General features: G+C 43.6%; 1 non-coding gene across 1 annotated transcript; it reads left to right on the top strand.

Moving 5' to 3' along the window:
• The first annotated feature begins 504 nt into the window (after window positions 1–504).
• trnas-aga (transfer RNA serine (anticodon AGA)) lies at window positions 505–586 on the top strand. Its single transcript has one exon. It is a non-coding gene; the product is annotated as a tRNA-Ser (tRNA).
• The last annotated feature ends 9,854 nt before the right edge of the window (window positions 587–10,440 follow it).

Here is a 10,440-nt window from a genome sequence, read left to right as displayed (position 1 = left end):
AGTTGAAGAGTGAAGAAAAGTAACTCACCTCCTCCATCTCTGGGGTAATTAGGGACTGAAAATGAATCGTGTCCCATTGAAATATATCTACATGCGAATTAATCTCTGTCTCTTATTGGGAACCATCTCTTTCATTGTAACCATCAGGAAAGATCATTTAGTTCGCCAGAAAAAGAAATGAATATGTCACTAAATTTTGTTTGCTTCAGGTCCGAGAATACTGAGATCAATAGCTCCTTTGCTTACTTCTGCTGGTCATGTTCGCAAAGAGATATGGCAAATTGCCAAGTGTGATTTTCCTTTCAATAAAAAATTTTGACTCAGTTTGCCTGCAAACATCTTTTACTACCTTTGTGCTTTTCTTCTTTTACATTGGTGTCTCGCACCTTCCAAATGACAGCAAAGGTATGAAAGGAGATGGAAGCATTTCGCTCATCAAGACAGCGAGAGCTTTCAATGAGATTACGGCTGATTTGGTCTATGCTCAACCCGCCTGAGCCATCTGTAGTCATGGCCGAGTGGTTAAGGCGATGGATTAGAAATCCATTGGGGTTTCCCCACGTAGGTTCGAATCCTGCTGACTACGTTATGAATGCATTCCTGCTGGTACAATTATCGCTCAAAATTCAGAAAAACTATTTTGTGAACCAGGCCGGTAATTTGATTAGACTTGGGAAACTCGAGTTCTTCATCAGAAATGTTCCATATTTAAAACATTAACTCTGTTTCTCTTTCCAGATACACTGCTCGACACATCGGGTTTCTGCAGCTGTTATTGAACGTCCTGAGCAGAAGTGCTGCTTTTCATTAGATTCCTTTAATCCCTGTCCACTGTTCTCTGACTCGGGTCAGTGGCAACACTTCCTCCTGCTCGTCAAAGTGCTCATTCCCCACCGCTCCCTCTCCATCATTAGAAACAACCGCAGGAAATCGCCACTTAACCATTTTTGTTCCAAAGTGAAACTCATCAGCCTCGGGAATCTCTCCACCAAACGGGACTTCTCATCCCTGGACATGGTGCAAGCCAGAGGATTGTGAAGAGACACTGTGAAAATATTGTCAGTTGGCAGTTGAAAAAATGTTTAGGAAGCAAACCATATAATTTAGGCTCCAGCTTTGTAAATCTTGAGAAACTCTTTGGGAAATGGAATCAGAGGAGAATGAAGAGTAGAGGACGGGACATTGACTCTGATGTTCTCGGGACAGGAACTGATCTGAGACATTGAAGTCATTCTCGCTCACGTACGTGAGGAATGCAAACTTCATCTGGACTCTGGGACAATGAAAAACTCTGGAACACTCAAGACAATGATGTGTTTCTGTTCGCCGAGCTGGAAGTTTTTGTTGGAAACGTTTCGTCCCCTGTCTAGGTGGCATCCTCAGTGCTTGGGAACCTCCTGTGAAGCGCTTCTGTGGTGTTTCGTGCGGCATTTATGGTGGCCTGTCCTTGCCGCTTCCTGTTGTCAGTTTCAGCTCTCCGCTGCAGTGGCTGGTATATTGGGTCCAAGTCGATGTGTTTGTTGATGGAGTTTGTGGATGAGTGCCATGCTTCTGGGAATTCCCTGGTTGTTCTTTGTTTGGCTTGCCCTATAATAGTAGTGTTGTCCCACTCGAATTCATGTTGCTTGTCGTCTGTGTGTGTGGCGACTATGCATAGTTGGTCGCTTCGTTTCATGGTTAGTTGATGTTCCTGGATGCGGTTCGTTAGCTGTCTTCCTGTTTGTCCGGTATAGTGTTTTGTGCAGTCATTGCATGGGATTTTGTATACTACATTAGTTTTGCTCATGTTGGATATCGTGTCCTTAGTTCTGGTAAGCTGTTGTCTGAGTGTGGCTGTTAGTTTGTGTGCTGTTAAGAGTCCTAGTGGTCGCAGTAGTCTGGCTGTCAGTTTGGAGATGTTCTTGATGTGTGGTAGTGTGGCTAGTCCTTTGGGTTGTGGCATGTCCTCTTTCCGTGGTCTATCCCTTACGCATCTGTTGATAAAATTGCGAGGATATCCGTTTTCGGCGAATACCTTGTATAGGTGTTCCTCTTCCACTTTTTGCAGTTCTGGTGTGCTGCATTGTGTTGTGCCCCTTTTGAATAGTGTCTTGATGCAACTTCGTTTGTGTATGTTGGGGTGGTTGTTCTCATAATTCAGGACTTGGTCTGTGTGTGTGGCTTTCCTGTGTACCTTTGTGGTGAATTCTCCGTTAGGTGTTCTCTGTACCATCACGTCTAGGAATGGGAGTTGGTTGCCCTTTTCTTCCTCTCTGGTGAATCGGATTCCTGTGAGTGTGGAGTTGATGATCCTGTGTGTTTTCTCTATTTCCGTGTTTTTAATGATTACAATGGTGTCATCCACGTATCTGAAACAGTGTTTGGGTTGAATTTGCGGAAAGACAGCTCTAATCTTTGCATTACGGCTTCTGCCATGAGTCCCGAGATCGGTGAGCCCAAGGGTGTTCCGTTGATTTGTTCGTATATCTGGTTGTTGAATGTGAAGTGTGTTGTGAGGCACAAGTCCCAAGATTTAGGAAGATTAGGTAAGATTTAGGAAGCGTAGAATGGGGTAGGAAACTGCAGGGGGTGAGCACATTAAAATGTGGAGCTTATTCAAGGAAAAGCTCCTGTGTGTCCTAGATAAGTATGTATCTGTCAGGCAGGGAGGAAGATATAGAACCCGTGAGCCGTGGTTTACTAAGGAAGTGGAATTCCTGGTCAGAAGAACAAGAAGTCTCATGTTAGGACAAAATGTGAAAACTCAGTTAGAGCGCTCGAGGGTTCCAACGATATCAGGAAAGATCTAAACAGAGAGCTGAGAAGAGCCAGGAGGAGACATGTGAAGTTGTTGGCAGAGAGGATCAGGGTTAACCCTAAGGTTTTCCATAGGTATGTCAGGATTAAAAGAATGACGAGAGTTAAATTTGGGACAAACAAGGATAATAATGGGAAGTTGTGTGTGGAGTCAGAGGAGATAGGGGAAGCGCTAAATAAATATTTTTCGACAGTGTTCGCTATAGAAAATGAAAATGTTGGCGAGGAAGATACTGAGATACTTGCGTCCAGAGTACTAGAGATTGAGGTTCACAAGGATTAGGTGATAAAAATACTGCAGAGTGTGATAACAGACAAGTCCCCTGGGCTGGATGGGATCTGTCCTAGTATCCTCTGGGAAGCAAGGGAAGAGATTGATGAGCCTTTGGCATCGATCGTCAAATCATCGTTTTCTACAGGAATAGTGCCTGTGGAATGGAGCATAGCATACGTTGTTCCCGTGTTCAAAAAGTGTCGCAGAGACAACCTTGATAATTACAGACCAGTGAGTCTCACTGCAGTTGTTGGTAACGTGTTGGAAAAGGTTATTATGTATAGGATTTATGACCATCTGGAAAAGAATAATCTGATCAGGGACAGTCAGCACGGTTTTGTGATGGGTCGGCCTTGCCTAACGAATTTATTGACTTTTTTGACAAAGTGACCAAACAGGGAGATTACAGTAAACCGATTGATGTGGTGTATATGGGTTTCAGAACGTTGTTCGATAAGGTTCCCCACAATAGGCTATTATACAAAATGCGGTGGAATGGAATTGTGGGAGAGATTGCAGCTTCGATCAGTAATTGGCTTGCCAATAGAAAACAGTGTTGTAGTTAATGGAACATGTTCTTCTTGGTATCCATGTACTGGCGGCGTACCACAAGGGTCGGTGTTAGGTCCACTGCTGTTACATGAGATCTAACCTTGCCAATCAGTCTCCCATGGGGAACATTGTTGAACGCCTTACTGAAGTCCATATAGATCACATTTACTGCTCTGCCCTAATCAATCTTCTTTGTTACTTCTTCAAAAAACTCAAATCAAGGTTGTGACACACGATTTCCCACGCACAAAGCCATGTTAACTATCCTGAATCAGTCGTTGCCTTTCCAAATACATGTACATTCTGTTCCTCAGGATTCCCTCCAACAATTGGAGTATTCTTGGCAGATGCAGTTTCATGTCGGGAATGCGACGTCATATACTTTGTTTGGAAGAATCAAAAGACACACTACTATTACAATAGATAGAAACGCAAAAGATGTGCAGTGCAGAGGAGTCTCAGTGTCCTTATACATGAAACGAACAAAGGTTAATCACATATTTATTTCTTGCTGGCAAATAAAAAGCCTTTTTATGATGCTCACAATTAAAGAGATGGTTTCCAAGAAAATAGCAAAATTAAGTCATCAGGAGAGTAATGAATTACCAAGATATCCTTCGTGATTTTTTATGGGACATGTGGGATGTTTTTGATTATGGTTCTCCAAACGTTTTTACAATGGAACCGAGAGTGTTAATGGGAAGTTAAGATCACGCATGACTATTGCCATTTTTGTCACTCACACACAATTGTTTTTCCTTGTATGATTTATTTCGCTTTGTGGTTACTGCGAGTGGGCTTGTAAACTACACATGCTTGTGAGTTCATTCCTCACTGTTTCTCAACTCCAGCCAAACAGAGTTTACATCCTTATTTCCTGAATCAAGGTAATCGCTAACCATTGCATAAATGTCATTAAAACTTCGGTATTTCACACGCCTCTGTATATTCCCTTACAATACGAATTGATCGTTTACTGTATTGCAGTTGTGCATAAGAAGAGAAAAATAGAATAGAGAATGGTGGACCTCCGCTTCACACCCCCGTTATTGAAGCGAAAATGCACATTACTGCCCATAATACGATCGTGGAAGCATGTTCCGAAACGTCAGGAAACATAGAATAAGTGCAGTGCCACAGGGCATGTCAGGGACAGCACCAGAAAGACAACAGAAATGCTGCTATGAGCTCCTATTTTGGATATATTTCTCAATGAGCAATAGAGTGTTACATGTGTTCCATCAGGAGTTACCTCACACAAGGAAGTAACCAGTGTTGCAGACGGTCATATCATCCGAGTTCCAAGCCCTGGAATCAGAGACATTCAATATTCTGTGCATAACTGCAAGGAACAGCTGTCCGAGGCGTTAACAGTCCTGGTGAAATTATGAATGCAGCTCTCTAGTTGTCAGCCTCTTTCTCCTATGTCGTGTTTCGTGCAGTACCTGCGTGGAATATCGTCAACCACGTTTGACCTGCACATGATACGTATTGGGTCTTGTTTTCTCGTGAGTTGTTGTCTGTGTGAGGCTCTCGGTTTCTGTGCTGTCATCAGTCCGAGTGTTCGGAGGAGTCTGGATATCGTTTTCCAGAATTTGTTTTTAATACAGGGAAGCATGATTTAAAAATTACCTCAAAGCATATCCTCGTTGCGAACTTTGTGTGCCATGCATCTGCGAATGAAGGTGTGTGGATATTGGTTCTTGGCAAAGAATTTGCGTGGGCGTCAGTCCAGCAGTCCCTAGTAGCAATACGTCCAAACGGCAAGGGCCACACATTCGACTAGAATAGCACAACAATAATAGGACAGGGCAAGCAGAAGACTGCCAGACAATTCCTAGAAGCAGGGCACTCATCCACGGATTCCATCCGTTGGACCCAATCTGCAATCCCAACAAACGGAAGCAGCGGGAATTTAACCAAATGAATTCGTACCAAAACATGAGAGCAGCGCTTCACAGGAACCTCTGCAGCGCTGATAATGTCACCTAGACAGGCGAGGAAAAGTCTGCAAACCATCTTCCTCGCGTCACCGAACTTTTCAACAAGAACTCCAGAAGCATCCGAACTTCACATCTTTCTGCTCCAAAACACTCCGCTTTTCCACAACAGAGAATTGCACACTCAACTACCGCGTGTAAGATGAGAATACCAGCCCCAACACTACCAAGGCGGCAGTAAGAGCGAGGGGAAACAGCTGCCACTATCATTCCACAGCTACAAACGCTCTCTTTGAAAGGTACATTTTCGTATGAATGTCGGGGCAGCAGTAGAATATGGGAACTAAACAGCCTGCGCTGTGTATTCATATTCTGGACAATGTGAGTAGTTCACAGCTTTCCCTGAAAGTGAGTGGACGTCGTTATCTCACATCTGTTGTGAAGCCAGATCCTGCACTGAATCTGCTCCCTCGTTTTTTGTTGTTGTGGCGAAAAGGTGGGCAATCACAACGTAAAACCTTGTTATATTTCTCTCATTTCCTTAGTTACTGTTCTAGTGAGGGATGCTGGAGATTGGCTCGCTCAAGCAGATGGAGGCACCAGCACATTTTTGACCTAATTTAATCGAGAATATAATTGGTAATATTCACTTTGCATGGTACATATTTCTGTTATGTTTTATGTTACTTGAGCACTTTCTGTTACTTGGCAATGCACTAAATCTCCAGAATGACGGGAAGCTCCGTTTGGAATTGCTTCGATGGTATTTGTGTGAGCGGTTCTTGACATACATGTCTTTCACTGACTCACAGACAGAAGTAATGAGTTTGTGTGTCTGATAATTACTCTGCACCTGGTCCACGTTAAGAGCTGTAAGTTTTTGGATTCACTCGAGAGTTGAGGGGACAACACGATTTGTGTGGGTTTTTTTTAGTCAACGAAATTATTTGATGGACAACTTGGGAATGTATCAAGGAGAATGGTCATTGTCTGTAAATGTCTGGAAAACATTCCTCTCTGTGTCAGTTCAAATCATTACGCCTCAAGAAAAAATAAAATTCAAACACGCTGACTTAGTATCAAACAGTATGCGTTTTTGCAAGTGGTCTATTCAAACTGTTGTCAGGTACTGGAGTGTCACAGAATTGCCGAGCACGGAAGCAAACCTTCCTATCCAACTTGCACCTGCTGAATAGATGACCGTAACTAATCTAAACATATTTGCCAATATTTGTCACTTATCTCTAGGAACACTTCCTGTCTGTATACCCATTTAGATGCCTTTCGAGTGTTGTGAGTGCACCAAACTCTGCCACTAAATGTGGCAATTTATTCCACACGCACAAAAATGTCTGTATTAAAAACAAATATCGCTCACATCCTTTTCAAATTGTACTGCTCTCATATTAAACCCATGCTATCTCACTTTAAACTCACCTGACTTCTGAATAAGTTTAGATTGACTATGTTCTCTGCTCGTCTACCTCATGATTTTGTAAACTTTTCCAAGGACATCCCTCAGGCCTGAAGCTCCAGGGAAAACTGTCGAAGAATATTCAACTTCTCACTAATGTCCACACCGTGCGAACCTTTCAAATCGTTGTAAATATTATTTTTTAATTATGCGAATGTGTTCATAAAAAGTGTCAGGGGAAATGGCCTGAAGTGAAGCGATGCTGAAACATTAGTCTTGAGAGGTTTGGCGCTTAGTTATCGTCAGGGAGCGTCGCTGAGTGGTTTACTGTAGGTAAAAACAATGAATGCAGATGCTGGAGACCAGATTCAGGATTAGTGGTGCTGAAGAGCGCAGCAGTTTAGGCAGCATCCGAGGTGCACTAAAATCGACGTTTCGGGCGAAACCCTGTATTCCTGATGAAGGGATTTTGCCTGAAACGTCGATTTTACTACTCCTCGGATGCTGCCTGAACTGCTGTGCTCTTCCAGCACCACTAATCCAGAGAGGTTTCATGTGCTAGGTTTAGGGTCCAGTCTCTATTGTGTCGTGGGTTTGAAACCCAACTTTGCAATAGAACAACTGCAGGCAGTTTTTTATGACAGAACTACACAGGTCCTGATGTTGTTTTAACGGTGTGTTTGTTACTCCTCGGGTCTCTCACCCTCTCTGCGATAAACACGGGTACATGAGCAACTGATTCTTAAAACAATGAGAACTACTTCTGTCCACATCTTCTCGAGCACTGTGCATTTGGAAGTGTACACGCACAATTTTGCTGCCAGTTGCTGTGTCTCAAATGGTCAGAGCATTTGGTTGAAATGTTGGTTCTCCTAACCCAAAAAGAGCACAGAGCTGTACATCTCTATGACTCTAAGTATTGAGACCGACCATCTTCTGACAATACAACCACGAGAACTCATCCATGATTGACCCTGAGTCCGCAGTGAGTAAAACGGTCACGTGCAGCAGAATGTGACCCCATTCTCTACAAGTCCCCCAACAGAAAGGGGCCACTGCCGTTTCAAATAGCGGCTTCTTGCACAGACCTGGGACTCAACTCATGGAAAGTCCTTCCTCAGGAACGGCTGTTACCGTGTGAAGGGATAAAAAAATTCTAATTCAAATTGGAAATGGCTTCAGAAGATTGTTCCTGTTTTTAAAACATTTTATAATCAGGATTCCTGTCTCGAATATGAGAAGTGGTAAACTTTGTAGGCAGATAGAACAAAGAAAGTGTTGATGGTGAGGACTGTATCTCTTCAGCAGATGTACACTCTAATCAGAAATGATTTGGTTTCCTGAGGTATTTTCCCGATTGATTTGCAGTCTGCCAGATTGTCCGGGAATCACTTCGGCGACCTAAGGATCAGGGTCAAAATATGAAAATATTAACAGAGAATCGTAAATCCCTGGGCAAGGCCTAAATGGATTGTAATGGTCTGAAGGAATAAATCTGAGAGTTGAAAGATTTAGATTAGATTGCAGTGTGGAAACAGGCCCTTCGGCCCAACAAGTCCACACCGACCCGCAACCCACCCATACCCCTAACCTAACACTATGGGCAATTTAGTATGGCCAATTCACCTGACCCTGCACATCTTTGGACTGTGGGAGGAAACCGGAGCACCCGGAGGAAACCCACGTGTGCAAACTCCACACATTCAGTCGCCTGAGGTAGAGAATTGAACCCAGGTCCCTGCTTCAGGTGAGGCAGTAGTGCTAACCACTGTGCTAGCGTGCCGCCACTTGGGTGATGTTATTTGCAATGGAGAGGAATGAACAAGATTTTTGAAAATTGCCGTGTCAGCTGAATTAAACTCAGTATGAAATGATAAATTAACCAACACCAATCCTGTCCTGGCTCGCTCAGTCGGTAGAGCTTGAGACCTTTACTCTCAATGGTGTGGTGTCGAGACCCACGCAGGGCGCTGTTGTTTGTTAATAAGTATGCCGCTCCCCATTAATGTTGCAAGAGCGAATTCCCTCGCTGAGGCAGATTTTGTTGACACATTTTTTCCTCCGATTTTGATCATCTCTTGGTTTCTGAGTGGAAACTGTCTCCACTGTATTGCAGGTGCAAGAGAAAAGGTTATCAGTTCAGCCGAATATGCTTTAAACAATGTCCCTTCCAAAACGTGAGGTACCATTCCAAACGTGCCCCAACCAAAATGTCCAGAGACGTCGAAAGCGAATGGCCACATGACAGTGACAGCTGCATGTCAAATGGTGCTGCAATAGAATTAACTGAATGTGAATGTTCTGATGGAAAGCGAATGGAACTCTCCCTGCAATTTTCCCATAAACTCGGTAAATGATGCTGTTGTGTACCCATATGGGTTTACGTCATGAACAGCTTATTGTCAGTAACACGAGTGGGGGTGATGCAGGATAATGAGGTTTCCGTGTGGGTCAGAAGTGATTTGTTCGAACAGGGAATTCAAACGTCCACAGAGCAGACATTGCTGATTGGTCCAGGATCACACTTCTCCCTTCTGTTTCAGTACCAACAAATGAAATTGCGGGAAAATCTCAGCAGGTCTGGTAGAATCTTGGAATTGAAAATCGAGTTAAGTCTTCAAGACCAGTGACATTTATTTCTCCATGCCCATCTCCGTCTACCTTTTTATTGAATATCTCCTGACTCTCAACTTTATACTCAGTTTCTCTTTTATTACTCCGTCCCCAAACATTCTCCCAGTCTCAAAATTTAATAGCAGAACTGTTTCATCTCTCACCTCGGCGAGTTATGAGAGGAGGACTTCGAAATGCACGATTAACTCTGTTTCTATTTCCTTAGATAATGAATGGCAAGAAACCAGAAGGCATCGGAGGACAGTTAGAGCTTTCAGCCCATCTGGTCTGCCGCCATTCGGTCATGACTCATATCGTTCCCAAACTAATTTTCAGCCTTCTATCTGTGATACTTTTCGGCCCCCTGAATTTAGGATCCAGTCTTTTTCCCAGAGTGCGAATGAAACCGTTCCAACCATCTCCACATGGCAGCTGTTACACCGTATCTGTGTGTGATCGAGCTCAGTTTCCGTCCCACACAGCAAACACGTCTGTTCTGAACAATGCAATCCCCACTGCATGACAGATCGATCGCGTCTCTGACCCCACGGATTTTCTGCGAGGCTGTAGTTAGCTCCTTCACCACCAATGGCAAGGACCGGTGCTTCAAAATGTGGGGACAAAGAACGATAGGCACAAGAGTTTGTACAGGTTCGGTCGAAAGGGTTATTGTCAACTTCAGTGGATTCCCTGCTTCAGAGTCTGGGTTTGAATCGCCCAGGCCTGGATAAAATTCCAAGTCAGGAAATGAAGATTTATTGCTCCTCTTCTTGTGGCTAATCTGAATGAAAACCATTTTCTGCTTCCACAGAGAGCACAGAGCCGGTTCTGCCAGAAGGAATCCACTGATT

Source organism: Chiloscyllium plagiosum, unplaced genomic scaffold (genome assembly GCF_037043375.1).
Source record: "Chiloscyllium plagiosum isolate Xiang-an unplaced genomic scaffold, Cpla_swu_hap1 HiC_scaffold_47, whole genome shotgun sequence".
In the NCBI taxonomy this organism is placed as follows: domain Eukaryota; kingdom Metazoa; phylum Chordata; class Chondrichthyes; order Orectolobiformes; family Hemiscylliidae; genus Chiloscyllium; species Chiloscyllium plagiosum.
This window is presented reverse-complemented; position numbering and strand designations above follow the sequence as displayed.